This window comes from Saimiri boliviensis, chromosome 9, assembly GCF_048565385.1.
Source record: "Saimiri boliviensis isolate mSaiBol1 chromosome 9, mSaiBol1.pri, whole genome shotgun sequence".
In the NCBI taxonomy this organism is placed as follows: Eukaryota; Metazoa; Chordata; class Mammalia; order Primates; family Cebidae; genus Saimiri; species Saimiri boliviensis.
Genome location: NC_133457.1, coordinates 35,982,084 through 36,003,209, shown reverse-complemented (window position 1 = coordinate 36,003,209; position 21,126 = coordinate 35,982,084). Strand labels below are relative to the sequence as shown.

The 21,126-nt window shown below is 38.3% G+C and overlaps 1 long non-coding RNA gene across 8 annotated transcripts in view; it reads right to left on the bottom strand.

Moving 5' to 3' along the window:
• LOC141585622 (uncharacterized) overlaps positions 1-21,086 on the bottom strand; it is a 998,130-nt gene extending 977,044 nt beyond the window's left edge. For 5 of the 8 annotated variants that reach the window (XR_012519202.1, XR_012519200.1, XR_012519198.1 and 2 more), the window contains exon 1: positions 20,820-21,086. This is a non-coding gene — a long non-coding RNA (uncharacterized LOC141585622). Of the gene's footprint in view, positions 1-6,681; positions 6,846-20,819 lie in introns of all 8 variants that reach the window. The other 3 variants (XR_012519199.1, XR_012519201.1, XR_012519205.1) reach the window with 2 other exon arrangements.
• Between the last annotated feature and the right edge of the window lie 40 nt (positions 21,087-21,126).

Here is a 21,126-nt window from a genome sequence, read left to right as displayed (position 1 = left end):
TTCCCTACAGCAAGGGTGAGCAAGCTTGAAGGAATGAAGTGGTGGTTCATTCCTGTAATTCAAGCTTTTCTCTTTAAAGGGTCTGCCTTTTCTTTTAAGTCATACAATCCTCTCTGTAACAATCACTGAACTCTGCCACTGTAGAAGGAGTCAGAGATAGCAGATAAACAAAAGGGCATGATTGTGTTGCAATGAAACTTTATTTACAGGTTTGGCCTATGAGCCATTATCTGCCAGCCCCTGCTTTATAACAGAGATTCCCAATTTCATTACTTAAATATGTGCAAAAGCATTGCCTATCTCATGTCAAGTAATGCAACCAAAAGCAGTAGAAATAACCAAATCCCACAAAATACGGAAAAATAACTTTAATAAAAGACTGATGTCACCAACTAATTTAAGGCTATCATTAAGAGAGTTTGGTATAGTTTAATAGCACTTTGCATTTTTTAGAAATAATTGTGCACTGATCGTTGGTGAAGTTTTATGAAATATTAATTATTTTATGCATAAAATATCTACAATTATTTCTACTTCTTGCACTGAATCTTGACTAAAATAGCATATATCAATGTAACTTGCCCAGAATAATTTACATACATTCTATCTATGGTATTCCTCTGATGTGTCAGTAAATTATGTGTATGTCTACGGGCATGCATACATATCTGTGTGTGTATGAGACAAATAGTTTAACTTTGTCTTTTGAAAAGTTTAATTCATTAAGGAACACTTCTTAAAATAATCATTTAAAATTGTTTTGACTGTTTTAGAATATTTTCAGGTTACTAAGCATATTTAGAACACCTATTTTATAGAACGTGTTTTATTCATTTTATTATTAATAAAAACCAAGGCTATTTGCCTAACTGCAGTTTTCCTACTTTCCTCCACGATGACTAGTACTGGTTCAGTGATCTGAAGTGCATCTTCTTTCAATACTACAAAAATGTACCATTAGGCCAGGCCTGGTGGCTCCTACCTGTAATCTGAGCACTTTGGGATGTTGAAGCAGGCAGACTGCTTGAGCTCAGGAGTTTAAGACCAGCCTGGGCAAAATGGTGAAACCCTGTCTATATAAAAAGTACAAAAATCAGCTGGGTATGGTGGCATATGCCTGTGGTCCCAGCTACCGTAGAGGCTGAGGTGGGAGGATTGCTTAAGTCTGGGAGGCAGAGTTTGCAATAAGCCAGGATCACATCACTGCACTCTGGCCTGAGTGACAGGTGAGACTTTGTCTTCAAAAAAAAAAAAAAAGAAAAAATATATGCACTTTATCAATAAGGAAGCAGACTCATTTAGAGTACTCATGTATGCTACAAGTAGGAATATCTTGGGCAAATGGTTCACTCATGAGGAGGAAGAGCCAGAAATACAAGATTGGCACACTAGAGCAGAACAGAGAAGAGGACACTAACTCAAAACAGGCAACAGGCTTTCACTTCAGACAAGTGGCCAGATAGGCAAGATATAATGCCCAAAGAAATAATAAAAAGAAACTGCATCACAACGTCATTTCCAATAAAATCTATCTTCTAGTGAATCAATTATATATTCAGCTGAGTCAAATCTTTTCAATCTGTCTACTGAGTTTTTAATATCAGTGACTATATTTTTTATTTCTAAAAGTTCAATTTGGTTGTATTTATTTCTTTTTTTAATTTTTCTTGGTCTTTTTGATCTTTTTTTTTTTTCTTTCATGCTTTGGATTTCCTGTTTATACCCTTAACTATTTTATGCATATTTATTTTATCTTTACTGTTCAATAGTTCTTTTATGTTTTTGATAGTATCTTAATAAAGTTATCTCTTTTGCTGACTCTCAATTGTGTGGCATATTGTTTTCTTTCTTTCTTTTCTTTTTTTTTTTTTTTTGTTTGAGATGGAGTCTCACTCTGTCACCAGGCTGGAGTGCAGTGGCACGATCTCAGCTCACTGCAACCTCTGCCTCCCAGGTTCAAGCGAGTCTCATGCCTCAGCCTCCTGGATAGCTGGGATTACAGGCGCATGCCCCCCACGCGCAGCTAATTTTTGTATTTTTAGTAGAGATGGGGTTTCACCATGTTGGCCAGGATGGTCTCCATCTCTTGACTTCTTGATTCACCTGCCTCGGCCTTCCAAAGTGCTGGGATTACAGGCATGAGTCACCGATCCTTATGTATTTTGTAATTTTGCATTGTAAAATCTTCAGCAGCAGGATTCTATTGGCAGTAATTCTATCTGGATTGAAGATGCTCCTTCAAAGAAGTTTTAAATTTACTTCACCAGTGCCCAGGGTTTTTACAGGATTTAAAGAAAGATATTGGTGGCTGTGCACTGTGGCTCAGGTCTATAATCCAAGCACTCTGGGAGGCGGAGGTAAGTGGATCGCATAAGGCCAGGAGTTCAAGAGCAGCTAGCCAACATACCAAAACCTCATCTCTATTAAAAATAAAAAAATAAAAATTAGCCAGGTGTGGTGGTACACATCTGTCATCTCAGCTACTCAAGACGCTAAGGCAGGAGAATTGCCTGAACCCACGAGGCAGAGGTTGCAGTGATCCAAGATTGCACATGGGTGATGAAAGAGAAAGAGGAAAGGAAAAGGAAAAGGAAAAGGAAAAGGAAAGGACAGGACAGGACAGGACAGGACAGGACAGGACAGGACAGGACAGGAAAGGAAAAAGGAAAGGAAAGGGGAAAGGATAAAGGAAAGGAAGGGAAAGAAATGGAAAGGAGGAAGGAAAGAAGGAAATCAGGAAGCTTTCAGAGTAATATAATTTTCCATATTGCCAGAAAGAGAAGTATAAAATGGTGACATGATGCCACAAATTTAGCAGAATATCTTAAAACTAAGCATCCCTTTTTTCACCAAACTGATGAAAAAAGAAAGGAAAAACAAACTAAGCATTTCAAACCTAAAGAAAAACTATTACAATTCTTCAGAGATGTATAAAGTCATGCAACACTAATACAGAATTTTACAAAGTATCGAAATATAGTACTAAAAATGTAGAAGCTTCTTTTGAGGTTTCTCACTTTAAAGCAAAGGTAAAAAGCACAGCCACATCCACTGGGGAAAAACTTGTTCTTTCTGTCACAGTAAAAATGGCTGAAATAATACAAAAGAAAGAGCATATGATGAATCCTAAATGCATTTCTTTGTCAGCAAATATTGTCGGATGATATATAGAAAACATTATAGTAGAGTCAGAAACAAACGTTGGAACAAATTATGTAGTGTTGAAGGTTTGCTATATATTTAGATGAAACACTGAGGTTTCTAACACATTTTAGCTATGGTATTTTCTGGATTCTGTTTCCAATAATAAAACACATGAATAACTGCTTTTTTTCGTATGTGAACTGTTAAAAGAAACAAGTAATATTTTCCTTCAATAATAAATGGTTTCTTTTGGAAAAACTATGATACATGAAAAATTGTGGGGCAAGTATTTGAATAGGAATTTTTTAGATTCCCAAGCAATAAAATACCCCACATAAAATATATTTCCTTTCTCACTTACAAGGGAGCTGTCATGAAAAATATGGTGAAGATAGAAGAGAGCAAAGTGCTACAGAATGTTATGGATAAGGTTAGTTTTATAAAAACGAGACATTTAAAATTTTAGAGGACTCTACGCACTCTCTTATGGAATGTAACCAATTTAGATCAAATTTTCTGGAAAGAAGATTCTGACATGAAGAGCTGCATATAGAAATGATAATGGGGCCGGGGGCAGTGGCTTATGTCTGTAGTCCCAAGACTTTGGGAGGCCGAGGCATAAGGATAGCTTGAGCCCAGGAGTTTGAGACCAACCTGGTGAACATTGTAAACCCTGTCTCTACCAAAAATGCAAAATATTAGCCAGTTGTCCCTATAGTCCCCACTACCCAGGAGGCTGAGATGGGAAGATCACCTGAGCCAGAGTGGTTGAGGCTACAATGAGCAATGATCAAAAAAAACAAAAAAGAAAAAGAAACACTATTGGGGAGTGCCCTCAGGCTCAACAGCCATGGGGAAGTGAAGGAAGCAGGGATGAGCAGAGAAAGAAGCTGAACTCTGATGCAGTTACCACAGTGTTCTCAGCTAGTCCCTTGGGGAGCTCAGACAGCCTGTCAGTACTGCCTTACCTTCCAGTGAGCTAGTCGGGCCTTATTTTTTCTTAAATTTATTTTAAGTGACAAATAATAATTGTACGTCTTTTCTTGGGGGGAGGAGATGGAGTATCGCTCTGTAGCCAAGGCTGGAGTGCAGTGGCATGATCTCAGCTCTCTGCAACCTCCACCTCCCTGGTCCCAGTTCAAGCAATTCTCCTACCTGGGCCTACCAAGTAGCTGGGATTACAGGCACGAGCCACCATGCCCAGCTAATTTTTGTATGTTTAAGTAGAGATGGGGTTTCACCATGTTGGCCAGTCTGGTCTTGAACTCCTGACCTTGTGATCTGCCCACCTAGTCCTCCCAAAGTGTTGGGATTACAGGTGTGAGCCACTGTGCCTAGCAAATTATATGTCTTTATAGGGTACAATGTGATGTTATTGTATATGTATACATTGTGAGATGATTAAATCAAGCCAATTAACATATCCATCACCTCACACATCTATCATTTGTGGTGAAAACATTTAAAATCTATTCTTTTGGCAATTTTGAAATATACATTGCTGTTAACTACAGGCACCATGCTGTGCTAGAACTTACTTATTCCTCCTAACTGCAACCTTTAACTCTTCAATCAACATCTCTCTTTTCCTCAATGACCTGCCTTCCCAGCCTCTGGTAACCGCCATTCTAAACTCTACTACTAGGAGTTCAACTTTTTTTAGATTCTACATGTAACTGAGATCATGTGGCATTTGTCTTTCTGTGCCTGGTTTATTTCACTTAGTGTAATATCCCCCAGGTTCATCCATGTTGTCAAAAATAAATTTTCTTCTTTTTCAAGGCTAGGTAATATTCCATTGTGCATATATATTACATTTTCTTTATCCATTCATCTGATGATGGATACTCAGGTTGCTCCCACATTTTCACTATTGTGAACAGTGTGGCAGTGAACATGGAAATGCAGATATTTCTTTGATGTACTGATTTCAATTCCATTGGATATATACCCAGAAAATGGGATTGCTGGATCATATGGTAGTTCTATTTTTAGTTTTTTGAAGAGTCTCCATACTGTTGTCTATAAATTTACAAATTTACATTTCCACCAACAGCGTAAGAGGATTCAGGCCTTTAAATTTACCATAGGCTGGTCTTTGCAGGCCAGCTGCCCTCTGGGAAGCAGTGTGACCTTGGGTGAGATGCCTTTCTTTCCCTGAGTGCAATACCTAGAGAATGAAGCAACTGAGAGACTTCAGCTATCAACATAGTCCTGAAGGGCTGTGGATAGTATACCACAATATTCAATGAAGTAATCACATGGAGGATGGCAGGTAATATTGTAATAGAGTCCGTAATAGAGTTGGCAAACTTACACGAGTTATTCATTTTCTCTTACAAAAAAAAAAAAAATCAAGTGATCTAAATATGCTGTATTTTACTAATGATAATTAACTGACACTAAAATGTGACACATCATAAAACAAAAATTGAACCTAACAAAAAAGCAAGAAAATAACTACTTCTTGAAAGACATTTATGCTATGGAGAGAGCTCTTTAGAAAGAAAATTTTGAAAGTGTTTCCAGCATTATACAGTGTTGTTAAAAATTATATAGACTATAGGAATTCTAATAGTTGCACACTTAAGAAATCTGGAAAATAGCCAGGTGCAGTGGCTCACACCTGTAATCCCAACATTTTGGGAAGCAGAGGCAGAAAGATCACTTGAGCTCAGAAGTTCGAATATAGCCTGGGCAATATTTTAAAATATAAAAATAAAAACATACTCAGGTGTGGTGGCACACACCTGTGATCCCAGATACTAGGGAGGCTGAGGCAGGAGAATTGTTTGGGCCTGAGAGGTTGAGGCTGCAGTGAGCCATGATCATGCCATTGCACTCCAACCTGGTGACAGAGTGAGACCTTGATTCAAAAAGAAGAAAAAAAAGAAACCTGGAAAATTATTATAACTTGTTAAAAGTATTAACATTTTAGTGCATGTTAAACTTACATGTTAAAATTTTTAAAGTATACAGCTTGCATAGACAGAAATTTTCTAGTTATTTTTCAACAGAAATATTTACATAATTTTGGATTTGCTTTGAAAGACAAGTATTACAAGTTGGCTGATGTCAAAAAGTTAGATCTCAGATTAACAACTTAACATCACAACTGAAAGAATTAGACAAGCAAGAAAATAATCAACCCTAATGCTAGCAGAAGATGAGAAATAACAATCAGAGCTGAACTCAAAGAAATGAATATACAAAACAAACATTCAAAAGATCAATGAATTGAGGTTTTTTAAAAAAATTAATAAGCTATATAGGGTGTTAGCTTAACAATAAAGAAGAAAAGAGAGAATATCAGAGTAAACAGAAATGATGTCTGGAATGTTACCACTGATTCCACAGAAATAAAAACAACCATCAGAAACTACTAAAAACACCTTTATGCAAACAAACTAGAAAACCTAGAAGGGATGGATAAATCCCTGGATGCACATACCCTCCCAAGACTGAATCAGAAAGAAATTGATTCCATAAACAGACCAATAATAAGCACCAAAATTGAATCAGTAATAAATAGCTTACCAACAACAAAAAAGCCCAGGACTTCTTGGATTCACAGCTTAATTCAACCAGATGTACAAAGAAGAGCTGGTACCATTCCTACAGAAACTCTTGCAAAAAAACGAAGGAGGAGAGTCTTCTCCCCAATTCATTCTATGATGCCAGCATCATTTTGATACCAAAACCTGTCAGAGACACAACAACAACAACAAAAATTCAGGCTGATATCCCTGATGAACACTGAAGCAAAAATCCTCAACAAAATATTTGCAAACCAAAGCCAGCAGCATGTTGAAAACCTAATTCACCATGATCAAGTAGGCTTCATCCCTGGGATGAAGGGTGGTTCCATATATGCAAGCGAAGGTTAGTTCAACATATGCAAATAAATGTCATGCAACACATAAACAGAACTACAGACAAAAACCACAATTATTTCAGTAGATGCAGAAAAGGCTTTGGGTAAGATTTAATACACTTTCATGTTAAAAACTCTCAATAAACCTAGAGATTGAAAAAAACACATCTCAAAATAATAAAGCCATCTATGAAAACCCACAGCCAATATCACACTCATTGGGCAAAAGCTGAAAGCATTCCCTGTGAAAACCAACATGAGACAAGAATGTCCTTTCTCACCACTCCTATTCAACACCGTACTGGAAGTCCCAACTAGAGGAATGAGGCAGAAGAAAGAAATAAAAGGTATCCAAATAGGAAGAGAAGACATCAAACTATCTGTGTGCAGACAACACGATTCTATGTCTAGAAAACCCCATAGTCTCAGCCCAAAAGTTCCTTCAGCTAATTAACAACTTCAGCAAAGATTCAGGATACAAAATTAACGCACAAAAATTACTGGCATTCCTATACACCAATAACAGGCAAGCTAAGGGCCAAATCAGGAAGGCAATCCCATTCACAATTGCCATAAAAAGAATGAAATACCTAGGAATATAGCTCACCAGAAACGTGAAAGATCTACACCATGAGAATTACAAAATACTGCTTAAAGAAATCACAGAAGACACAAATAAATAGAGAAACTTCCCGTGATCATGGATAAGAAGAATCAATATCATTAAAATGGCTATAATGTTCAAAGCAATTTACAGATTCAATGCTATCCCTGTCAAACTACCAATGACATTCTTCACAGAACTGAAAAAGTAAAAACTGTTTAAAAATTCATACGGAACCTAAAGAGAGTCCAAATAGCCAAGGCAACCCTAAGCAAAAAGAGCAAAGCTGGGGGCATCACATTACCCAACTGTAAACTATACTAGAGCACTATGGTAACCAAAATAGCATGGTACTGGTACAAAAACAGACTCATAGATCGATGGAACAGAAGAACCGAGAAATAAGGCCACAACACCTACAACCATCTGAACTTCAACAAAACTAGCAATGGGGAAAAGCTAGCAATGGGGAAAAGACTCCTGTATTAATCCATTTTCACACTGCTATAAAGAACTTCCCTAGACTGAGTAATTTACAAAGAAGAGGTTTAATTGACTCACACTTCCACTTGGCTGGGGAAGTATCAGGAAACTTACAATCATGGCGGAAAAAGAAAGCAGCACATTTTACACAGCAGCAGGTGAGAAAGGAGTGCAAGAGCACAGGAAAAACGACCGTTTATAAAACCATCAGAGCTTGAGAGAACACACTATCATGAGAATAGCACAGGGAAAACTTCCCCCATAATCCAATCACTTCTCTCCCTTGACATGTGAGGATTATAGGTCCCTCCCTCAACATGTAGGAATTACAATTCAAGATGAGATTTGGGTGGGGACACAGAGCAAAACCATATCAACTCCCTATTCAATAAATGGTGCTGAGATAACTGGTTTGCCATACGCAGAAGACTGGGGCTGGACATTTTCCTTACACCATACACAAAAATCAACTCAAGATGGATTAAAAACCAAATGTAAAACCCAAAACCATAAAAACTCTGGAAGAAAACCTAGGCAATGCCATCTGCGACATAGATATGGGCAAAGATTTCAAGTCACCAAAAGCAATTGCAACAAAAGCAAAAATTGACAAGTGGGATCTAATTATACTTAGGAGCTTCTGCACAGCAAAAGAAACTATCAACAGAGTAAATAGAAAATCTACCAAATGGGAGAAAATATTTGCGAACTATGCATCTGACAAAGGTCTAATATCCAACATCTATATGGAACTTAAACAAATTTACAAAAGAAAAACAACCCATTAAAAAGTTGGCAAAGGACATGAACAGACACTTTGCAAAACACAGGTAGTCAATAAGCATATGAAAAAAGCTCAATATCACTGACTATCAGAGAAATGCAAATCAAAACTACACTAAGACACTATCTCACACCAGTAAGAATAGCTTTTATTAAAGTCATAAAGGAACAGATGCTGGTGAAGTTGTGGAGGAAAGGTAGAACTGTGGGAGTGTAAAGTAGTTCAACCATTGTGGAAAGCAGTGTGGAAATTCCTCAAAAAGCTAAAAGCAGAACTGCCATTTGATTCAGCCATTACTGGGTATATACCCAGAGGAATATAAAGCATTCTACCATAAAAACACACGCATGTGAATGTCCACTGCAGTACTATTCACAATAGCAAAGACATGGAATCATTACCCTCAATGACCAACTGGACAAAGAAGATGTGGTACATGTGCACCATAGAATAATTTGCAGCAATAAAAAAGAATGAGATCATATATGTCATGGGAATGTAAATAGATCTGAAGGCTATTATTCTTAGCCAACTAGCACAACAACAGAAAACCAAATACCACATGTTCTCATAAGTGGGAGCTAAATGATAGAACTCATGAATACAAAGAAGGGAACAACAACAGGCACTGGAGTCTGCTTGAGGGCAGGGAGGAGGGAGAAGAGCAGAAAAGATAACTATTGAACATTGGGTTTAATACCTGGGTTATGAAATAATCTGTACAACAAACCCCTGTGACACAAGTTTACCGATGTAACGAATCTTCACATGTACTACCTAATCTAAAATGAAAGTTTAAAAAATAATAAAACGAAATATTTTTTTAAATGATAAGTATTAGAATTTGGAATGCATACTCCAAGGTACACTTTTACCGTCTGGGCATACATGTCTTTGGAAGAATTTTTTCAACTATAACAGCCATTAAAATCAAGTACTATGCAAACAATTTAAAATACAAGCTTCAAATTTCTATATCACAAAATGCTACACCAAGTTTTTATATCAGAGTGAAGTATCGGATCATATAATGATTCAAGGCTTAAAATAATATTTTCATCCAGAACCAAGATTCAGCAGCTCAAGGCTCCTGGTCTCCCACAATTCTCAAGATGAACTGCCCATTCTCTTCTTTCCACAATCCAGCTTCTAGACAGTGGCTGGTTACTGTCTAGCTGATCACCTAGCAAGTGATCTCCAACCCTTAATGTACATGTGTCACCAAAAATAGAGTTTGCACCTCCATTTATTTGTTTATAAGTTATACATATGTGCTATTCTTCTGAAAAATCATCTGTATTATGTAACATATACAAAAGTCAACATTTTAAGTCATGAGAGATTCTGCAATGTAAGTGGCATTACCCTTTAAAAATGTCATACTCATGAAAGACATGGAGATTTAGGAACTGTACCAAGATCAAGTAACAAATGTATGGCCCTGGATTGGATTCGGAACCTCAGAATAAAATTTTAGAGAAAATAAGCAATGTTTGAATGGGATCTGTGGATTAGATAGTAATGTTAGATAAACATCAATTTCATAATTTTGATTCTGGCACCATAAATACACACCAAATCTTAAGACATTATGTCTGCAACTTATTTTCAAGTGGCACAGGGGGAAAAAAACCTTCAGTTGTGTGTGTGTGTGTGTGTGTGTGTGTGTGCGTGTGCACGTATGTGTACAGGAAGAGAGAAAGAGGATGCAAATACGGACATTGCTAACAATTGGGAAATCTGGCTGAAGGATATACATAGCTCTTTGACCCTTTGTACTACTTTTGCTACCTTTTCTGTAAATTTCAAATTGTTTCAAAACAAGAAAGGTAAAAAATTCAATATAGATCAAACAAAACAAAAACATCCTTTAAAAAGATGAGACAAGTGGCCAGGCACTGTGGTTCACGCCTGTAATCCCAGCACTTTGGGAGGCTGAGGCGGGCAGATCACGAGGTTAGGAGATCGAGACCATCCTGGCTAGCATGGTGAAACCCCAACTCTACTAAAAATACAAAAAATTAGCCGGACGCAGTGGCACGTGTCTGTAGTCCCAGCTACGCAGGAGGATGAGGCAGGAGAATTGCTTGAACCCAGGAGGCAGAGGTTGCAGCGAGCCAAGATCATGCCACTGCACTCCAGCCTGGGCATCAGAGCAAGACTCCATCTCAAAAAGCAAGCAAACACACAAAAAGATGAGGCAAGCTTAGGCAACATAGCAAGACACCATTTTTATGAAAAAAAAAATAATAATAAAAAGTAAAATTAGCCTGGTGTGGTGGCATGTAGCTATAGTCCCAGCTACTCACGAGGCTAAGGCAGTGGGACAGTTTGAGCCCAGGAGTTCAATGCTGCAATGAGCTATGATCACACTACTGCACTCCAGCTTGAGTGACAGAGTGATTGTGTAATTCTTCTTCCTTATGAAACTGTGTCAGCAGAAAACCTTTAGTGATCTTTTTATTAATTAAAAAAAGTTTCCAAATTGTAAAACCAACACCACTCTTAAAACATTAGATTTAATAATTTAAAAGTGACTTTTTATAGGTTAACATTTAATAGTTGAGAATAAATCACAAATATTTAACAAATACATTTAATATCTATTAATGACTGTTCAAAAGATTCAAATTATTTAATTTATTAAAGCAATGTTTATATTTTCTCAAGAAATAAAACAGAAATGATTTCCTATTAGATGCTCCAAATCTTGATCTTACCTAATTATTTTCCATATTCTTGGTGTCCTCTCTTTCCTGTCAAAATAGGAGTAACTTTCTAGAAGTATTCAAGATATGATTTATGTAGGAGAATGTGACAACAGTTTGGTCTACAAAAAGAATTGTTCTTTCTTAGACCTTCTCCTTTACCTTACCTTCATTCCGATCCCAAAAGAATGGAAAAATTATGCAGTAGAGTTATTATTTAGCCACCAGTGTCATATAATAATTTCCTGCTGCCTCCTTCTTTCAGCTACCTCATTCTTTCACCTTTTCCGATTGCCTCTTATTCACAAAAGGGAAAGCATTCCATCAAGAAAAACATGGGAGGTATGAAGGGAGTGTTCACCAACTAAAGAAAAGCATGTGAATGATGAGTACATGGCCACTTTAATTATACAAGCAGACCTAAAAATACATGCAGATAAACATTATGCTTTTATTTATTTATATTTCACCAGAATGATACAAATTGCAGTGATGACTTGTGTATTTCTGAAATAAGGTCCTTGATATTGCAGTGTGTCTCTCAACAGCAACATTCCCCAAATGCAGACAGTCATTTAACGTAGGTACCTACAAATGGCCAAATTCCTTCCAAAGTCTGTCCCAAATCTATTATATACAAGATATTGCTGAGTACTGTGTTCTACATGGAGAATTAGCTTAAAAAGGAAGTTATCTATACAAAGTCACTATTCAGCAGTTTGCCCATGCACAGGTAATGAATCACGAGCATCATCAATGAATACTCATACAGGGATACAGAAGATAAAAGTATCTTTGAAAATGTACCACAAACAAGGGCAAACTAAGAATCTTGAAAACACACACACACAGCCACTTTTGCTTCAAATAGAATAATCTTACACAGTAGTCCCTCACTTATCCACGGTTTTAGTTACCAGTGGCCAAGAAGCAGGGTGAGTATAGTACAGTAAGATATTTTGAGAAAGAGTGAGAGAGAGATCACATTCACATAACTTTTAGTACAGTATATTGTTATGATTCTTCTATTTTATGTTACCATTATTAATCTCTTACTATGGCTAAACTATAAATTAAATGTGTGCATAGGAAAAAACATAGTACATATAGCATTCAGTATTATCTGAGTTTTCTGGCATCCACTAGGCCACTTGGAAGATATCCCTTGAAAATAAGGGAAGACACTATAATTACAAACAAGCAGTATGATTTAGCTGAGTTGTTAAAATTTGTATACTTTTGATATTATTTGCTTAATCATTTTTCTATTTGCAAATGGTAACCAAAAAATCAAAGATTATTTTCAATGATTATATTTCCCATGATATAAGAACTTGATGATACAGAAAGGCAAAGAAGTGGTTTACAAGGTTTTCAAAAAGTCAGAATGTTGTAACCTTACACATATAGGTCACAAGGAATCATATGGGAAATTAAAAGATAATCAGCTATATGATACAGCAGAACAGAGAAAATTCAAAATATTTATTCCAATAACAAAAAGGGGGAGAAAAAGAACAACAGCTACCGTCTGTTCCTTACACTTGCCAATGACCTCCAGCCAAAGACTACCAAGAACGCACATGCAGTTGAACAAATGTGGGATCCTTGACTTGTTGTAGCAATGGGAGAACCATTTGGGGAACCGTGGGGCATCTCAGTAAGAGGTATTACAAAGAGCTTATTATTAGGATTAGGGTTTGATTAGGTGAGTTGGGGAAGAGTTCCAGGAAGCAGGACTGTGCTCTGGACTAGATAGTATCAGGAAGTGGAGTAATTCTACGATTGGGTCTCTTAACTCTTATCTGTTACAGATGATGAGATGGTTGGGGTGAAGCTAAAGCTGCCATTGGTTTTTTTAAAGCAGCAGTCAGTTTTATCAGCCAGGATATGGGGATGTTTGGCCATTTTTGTGGTTTGGATAATGCCCATGTTTTTGTCTGTGTTCAACCCTGACTACAGAGTGGTCTTGTTTTTGTTTTGGTCCACCAGGGTCACAGAGTGGTCTTGTCCAGTGTTGGTGTTTATGTTCAGCAAAATTCCACGGCCCAGCTATGTGTGCCAGGACAGTTTCCAGCTGTCAAGGTCTGCTTTTCTCTTTCTCACACTTGTAAAATGTGAAAATATTTCAGCAAAACTTCTGGAAATTCTCAATGCTCAAGATTGGGATGACTTTTACACAGAATATATCCCAGCATTCCTAAGGCATTATGATGCTCCAGGCAAATTTACTGAGCAATAATGTAATATGAAGTAGGAAATAGTTCAAAGGGTCATTGCGTTCATCTCCTTGCCTCCAGGGTTGATTTCTACCTCTTAAAAGTACCTCATCTAAAAATTACACAGTTTCTACTGGCAGGTCTGTCACCATAATAGGGAATCTCAACTTCTGCCTTATTAAATTATAAGGTAATTTCTTATTTCTTTCTCTGTGGAGATAGATGACAATCAGCAAATACCCTCTTCATGGTGACACTGTAAAACATATAAAACCTTTGCTTTCTCTTCTCTGGAAAAGTTGCCTCTTTTCACAAGGGAGCTATTTTGTCTCTCAAATTGGTCTGTATATCTCCATCTGCTGCCAGCACCTTTGTGTAAGCCCCTATCATTTATTATCTGGGGCACTAAAGTAGCTTCCTAAGTGGTCTCTCCTATCCCTTCTGGAACTGCTGCCCACCCTCTTCCAAACTGTTGCCAGACTAATCTCTCAGTTCATTTCACTAATGTGCGTAAGTTTCCCCCATTTCCCAAAAGGCAAATCTAAACTCCTTAATCTCACCCAGAAGGTCCTGCCTTTCTGATCTTCCACCAGTCACATTCTCCAACACTGATCCCTCTCTGCACTCCAGCCACACCAAACATCTTTTAATTCTGGGAAACCCATGCTCTTTCAACCTCAGGGCCGCAGCATGTTGTCCTCCTTCCTGGACTGTGGTTTCCCTTCTACTTTATCCAACTGATTTCTCCCCATCTTCCGATCTCAGTTTAAACATCCTGACAACCGCCCCTAGATTTGCACAGGTTCCCCTTATTAGATGCATTCTTAGCATCCTGTACTTCATCTACCATGCATTACAGTTATAATTAACTAATTGACATGTGAATTGCTTGTCTCCAAAAGGCAGAGACAACCCCTATCCCAATCAAGGCCAGCTTATGGGAGTGATTTCATTGGGTAGGCACTCAATAAACATCTGCTAAACAAATGACCAAATGCACTTAATAATTTATGGCCTGGGCCCTCTTCAATTTCTACACATTATCCTTAAAACTAGAAATATTTAAAAGTGGCCTAACATTCCGAATACAGTAGTGGAATTTTATCTAGAATCCTATAGGTCCCATTTATAATAGAAACAATGGTGCTTCATGGTACTGGGTGATTTGACATATTGATTGACATCACCAGTTCATTTCACCAATCACTCAAGATAATATGGTAACTTATATTATTATTGACCATAATTCAGGTTACTGTGCCCAAGCCCTGACTTACAGTAAAGTCCCTTTGTTAGGATCCTCTACTCCTTATTTATTAACTATATTAACAAAGTATTATAATCAATATTCTTCATTATTATATAAAGTTCTTTTCATATGTAATTAATTAATTATTGGAAATTATTATCACCATCTTACAGATGAGAAACTGAGGCTACATAGCTAGATGAAGCTAGGATTCAAATTCAGACTTTCTGACGCCAAGTCTGTTGCATTGAAATAAGCCTCTAGAAACCAGGGGTCTTCCTAGTTGGTGATAGAAGATCCTGATACCCACCTAAGTCTGGCATCAGACTAATTCTTCCTCAGGCTGGACATCTCCTTCCTGTAACCCAGCAGAAAAGTGATGGCCTGCTGGGTTACATTGTCTTTGAAGACGACAAGTAATGGGCAACAAATAATAGAGAAATATTGATGGGAAGGACTCTAGAGAAAGGTTTAGAAAGAAAATTCAACTTCAGTCAGGTAAGAAGCTAGATTGCAAAGGTCCTTGAATACCCCAAGTACATGTTTCCTAAACTTAAATTATTTGTGTAAACCCATCACACTGATAAACTACCTTTAATATATTTTTTAAATGGATTCACTTTTTCTTCTGAAATAAATTTATTTCAAAAGGAAATTTATATCAACACTCATATCACTATAAATACTGGTTGTATTTTTCAAATACATAATAGACTCAAAATTAAAAAATATGCTTTTGACTGGGCGTGGTGGCTCACACCTGTAATCCCATCACTTTGGGAGGCCCAGGCGGCTGGATCACAAGGTCAGGAGTTTTAGATCAGCCTGACCAACATGGTGAAATCCGGTTTCTACTAAAAATACAAAAAATTAGCCAGGTGGGGTGGTATATGCCTGTAATCCCAGCTACTCAAGAGGTTGAGGAAGGAAAGTTGCTTAAACCCGGGAGGGGAGGTTGCAGTGAGCCGAGATTACGCCACTGCACTCCAGCCTAGGCAACAGAGTGAGACTCCGCCACAAAAAAAAAAAAAAATGCTTTCCAGCACCACCTATCATCACATACCAACAGTCGTATGCTGGACACACTTTGGTAAACACCAACCCAAATACTTGTAATTAGTAAATGCATGACTCTCCCAAGTAAAAAGGTGATACCTTCTCCTTTATTCTTCTCCCTGGCACAACCTCCCCCATCCAACCTTCTTAAAAGAGCTTTATGTACTCACTTTCTCCAATTCCTTTCCTCCTATCTTCTCTTGAACCCACTTCAATCTGGCGTTTACCCCTACCACTCCACCACCTGGCTTCGAAGACACTGCTTTTCATCAGTTTTTCCTGCCTTACCGGATGCACTTCAACTTTCTTCACTGGTTTCTCCTTTCTCCACAATCTCTTAATGTTGGTGAGCCCACCGACTTAATGCTGGTGACCTGAAGCTTTTTCCTTTCTCTGTCCATACTCATTCCCTTGCTTATCTGCTTCATTCATATGACCTTAATTTGTTAAATACAGTTAATTAGCCATTCACAAAGACTTCCTCACATTTGTACATGGTAAGCCTTTAGACATTTAGATGATTTGATTAAATATCAAAGCATTAATAAATTTAAACTTATTTAAAGTTACAGCATCATGATTAAGGACACAGGCCCTGGAATCAGACTTACACCAAACCTTGTACCTGGCTTCATGCTTACTAGATTCACCACATTAAACCTCAATTTCTTCAACTGATAAAGTAGGTTTAATAACATTGCCAACTTTATAAGCTTTACCACGAGAGTAAAATGAGTTAATTCATATAAAGCACTAGTATTTGCTGGCACAAAGTATGCCCTCATTCAGTGTTAGCCATTATAAATGTTCCTATGTCTTGCTATGCTAAGAGAAATGGGAGCCACCAAAAACAACAACAACAACAACAACAACTAACTGTAAGACATGAATGCCACCATACAATAAATAATAGCCTTATGAAAGCAATACATTTGCACATTTCTGAAAAATACAAATGAAACATAAAAACAGCATAAAGTGCTACCTATTATTTGAAGTCTTCTGTCCACTTTATGCATGTACAAACTCTTCAAAGTCTGTTCCTATTGAGCTGAAAAAAGTACTAAACTAATAAAAGCAGATGTCAAAAAAATACAGTTACGAAACATTTTGATGCTTCTCTGTATTTCAGTTCTGACAATTTTGGTCACCAAATCACTAATTTTTGTACTGCTATTCAAGTTAATCCACACCACAATCCATGATAACTACTGTATGAAACCTTCATAAAAGATTTTTTAATATATTAATTCCAGAGAGGAGACACATTAATATATTTTTTGACTGCCAAATAAACAGAGAAGAGTTTAATTTTTTTCTTTAAAAACTAAGGAGATCATGAGGGAACATAAACCAGAAAGAAAAAATAAAAATACAAAATTATTATAACAATAAAAACTAAGGACAGGTCTGAGTATGGTGGTTCATGCCTATAACCCCAGCACTTTGGGAGGCCAAGGCAGGAGAGTGGTTTGAGCCCAAAAATTTGAGACAAGCCCAGGCAACATAACAAGACTGTCTCTACAGAATTTTTTATTATTATCTGGACATAGCAATGCATGCCTATGGTCCCAGCTACTCAAGAGGCTGAGGTGGTAGGATCACTTGAGCCCGAGAAGTTAAGGCTGTATGTGCCATGACTGTACCACTACGCTCCAGCCTGGGCAGCAGAGTGAGAAACCCTGTCAGAAGAAAACAACAACTAAGGAGAAATCAAAAAGAAAGAGAAGGTATGAAATATGTGCAGGACTTCAGCTCCGTAAGTAAAAATCAAAGTCAGTAAAATCTGCATAGAGTAATAAATGTTAGGAACAAGGCAGTTAAAGATTAAAAACGAGCAGTTTTACTGGGATTTTAGGAACTTGCAGGGGAGAATGTGAGTGTTCATTTATATATATATATATATATATATATATATATATATATATATATATATACCTTTTTGTGTGTGTGAGACAGAGTCTCACCCTGTCACCCAGGCTGGAGTGCAATGGTATGATCTCAGCTCACTGCAACCTCTGCCTCCCAGGTTCAAGCGATACTCCTGCTTCAGTCTCCTGAGTAGCTGGGATTACAGGTGCGTGTCAACATGCCCGGCTATTTGTTCTTTAGTAGAGACGGGGTTTTCACCATGTTTGCCAGGCTGGTCTTGAACCCCTGACCTAACAATCCATCCGCCTCGGCCTCCCAAAGTACTAGGATTACAAGCGTGAGCCACCACACCCTGCCTCATTATATTTTAAATACATCATAAAGCTAAAATTAACAAAAGTAGAAATAACATGCATTCACATTTTGAAAAACCATGAAAGTAATGCAGCTACAAATATTCACTATTATTTGAGAGCAAGATTTTTAAGAAGTTAAAATGATTTCAATTATGCGATAACCATTCTAATATCTTAAATTCAACAAGGAATTTTGACTACTTGGGTCCCCTTTCATAGGTTCTTCTCAGTTTATCAGCTAGATGATGTGTTCCTACACAACTTTGCTGATATAATTAAACCATGGATTATCTCTGAATAAGGCTGGGTACTACTGTGATATAATAAAAGGGAGAAATAGCAGAATATAGTCTGGTTGTTAACAGCATGGACTTTGGAGCCAGGCTTCCTAGGTTCAAACTCCAATTCACACCACTTAGTACTCTTTGAAATACACACTTTTTTGTTCAAAAAGGAATATGTGCACTCTTCCTGGCAACAGTTGTAGTTTCCACAATATTTTAAAAGAGCTGTTGATTCCAACAGGAATTCAGTTCCCTAAAATCAGGGGCAGTAGTACATTTTGATAAACAAAAGTTACTCATGCTAGGACTCTGGTGGTATTTTTCCTCATCGCCCCTAAATTCAGCCATTTCTATTATTGAAGCCTTTAATAATAAAGACCTGATTTAAAGTCTGACTCACTTTTAAAGGGGGAACGGGCAAGACACATCTCAAAAAGTCAGAACCTCCAAGCCTTTGGTCAGGGCCAGCTATACAATCTGTGTAGGCCAATGTGAAATGAAAATATGACGCTCCTTGTCCAAAATGCAAGAAAAATACCTTCAGCTTACCGGTAAGTAGAGAAGGACTGAAAATAAAGGAAATTGTGGAATGTCTTATCTTTCCTTTTCCTCTCATGCCATCACTTTTAGTGTAAGTGGTTAGAAAATATAATAAGGTGGTTGGGCATGGAGGCTCAGCCTGTAATCCCAGTTTGGGAGGCTAAGGTGGGAGGATCACTCGAGTTCAGGAGTTTGAGAGCAGCCTGGGCAACATAGGGAAACCCTGTCTCTACAAAAAATACAAAAATTAGCAGGGCGTGGTGGCGGATGCCTGTAATCCCAGCTACCTGGGAGGCTGAGGCAGGAGAACTGCTTGAACCTGGGAAGTGGAGGTTGCAGTGAGCTGAGATCGCGCCACTGCACTCCAGCCTGGGAGAAAGAGCAAGACTCCGTCTCCAAGAACATAATAATAATAATTTCAAGATGGCAAGTATGAGCCTTTCTGAGCACTTTGCACTTAGGTCCCTAAGTACAAAATAAGTGTTTCATGGAAGCCATTTAGTGAGCATCCTGAAGACGGTATGACATGGGGCAGCAGGAAACGGTGACAGACACAAACATTGCATGAATTACATTTGCTCACAAGATTGCTCCATTGTCTCATCAGACATCACTTACAAAACCTAAGTTCAAATATCAAGCACTAAGCATTTCAAGACGGCAACAGCAGAGCATTAAACCAAATCCACAACCCTTCTAAGCACTGGTTGCCTGCTCATGAAGCTGGCTCTACTCTCTGCTCTCAGCTTTTCACTTCATACTCTCTGACCTCAAACAACAAAAAAAAACCCTCTGCCCATTCTCACTAGAGTGAGCATGTGTTAGTTACCTTTAAAAAACAACAACAGGCTGGGCTCGCACCTGTAATCCCAGCACTCTGGGAGGCCGAGGCGGGTGGATCACGAGGTCAGGAGTTCAAGACCAGCCTGGCCAAGATGGTGAAACCCCGTCTCTACTAAAAATACAAAAATTAGCCCAGCACGGTGGCAGACGCCAATAATCCCAGCTACTGGAGAGGCTGAGGTAAGAAAGCGTAAAGCAGGTACTAAGGGGCTTTAGGGGAAAATAAGTCTTCCTCTACAGTGAGAACTTCAGTATACACAGGAGTAAGTCAGGCCAAGGGAAAGAAGGTTCTTAACCGAACAGCATTAGCAAAAGTGGTAGGAATTTTAAGGAAATTAAAGAAAATGTACAAGGGGTACAACCAGAAATCATGGGGCTCTATGAGGATAAAATATCTTAAAGGAGTTTGGACTGCACCTTAGAGGCAATAAGGAGCCACTGGAAAGTTTCCTATTTGACACTTGCTTTGTAAAAATATTACTCTATGAAGAATATAGGGAGTGGAGTCTGCAGTCCGAGTGGGTACTAGTGGAATTTAGGGAATGAAATTAGGTTGGACACTGGATTCGTGGGGAAAAGTGGGCGTGAGAAAAACTTAAGTTGAGAGGACCGTGTGACTGGACGGGCGGGGAAAGGTGAAGAGAGGATCAAGATCATTAAGGATGATTTCTCAGGCTTCTGGTCGGTGACTTGCATGGACGTTGGTGCCATTTCCCGAGAAGAGTTAAAGAGCCAGAGGTAGCCGGCAAAGAGAAAGAACATGAAGGTGAAATTTCACATATCTGCAGTTTCCCTGACAATACCTCTTTAATCCAGAATTTGCTCCTTGTTTTGGTTTTAACTTCCCTAGAAGCTGCCTCCGTGTTGCAAAGCTGGCTGACTGCTTCAACAGGCAACCAAAGAGATTCTTCTCACCAGAGGGAGCCTTTGAGCACAAGCCGGGACACTGGAGGCTGTCAGGCTGAAGAAAACAGGAAGCTTTGGACTACCTCACACACCCCGCCTTCAAGGTCTCGGAGCGACTCCACCCGTAAATGCCCCGCGACTCCGAGTAAAAAGTCCCGGCAGGTTGCGGGCTCCGCCCCTGGGAGGAGCTGTGGCCCGGTGGAT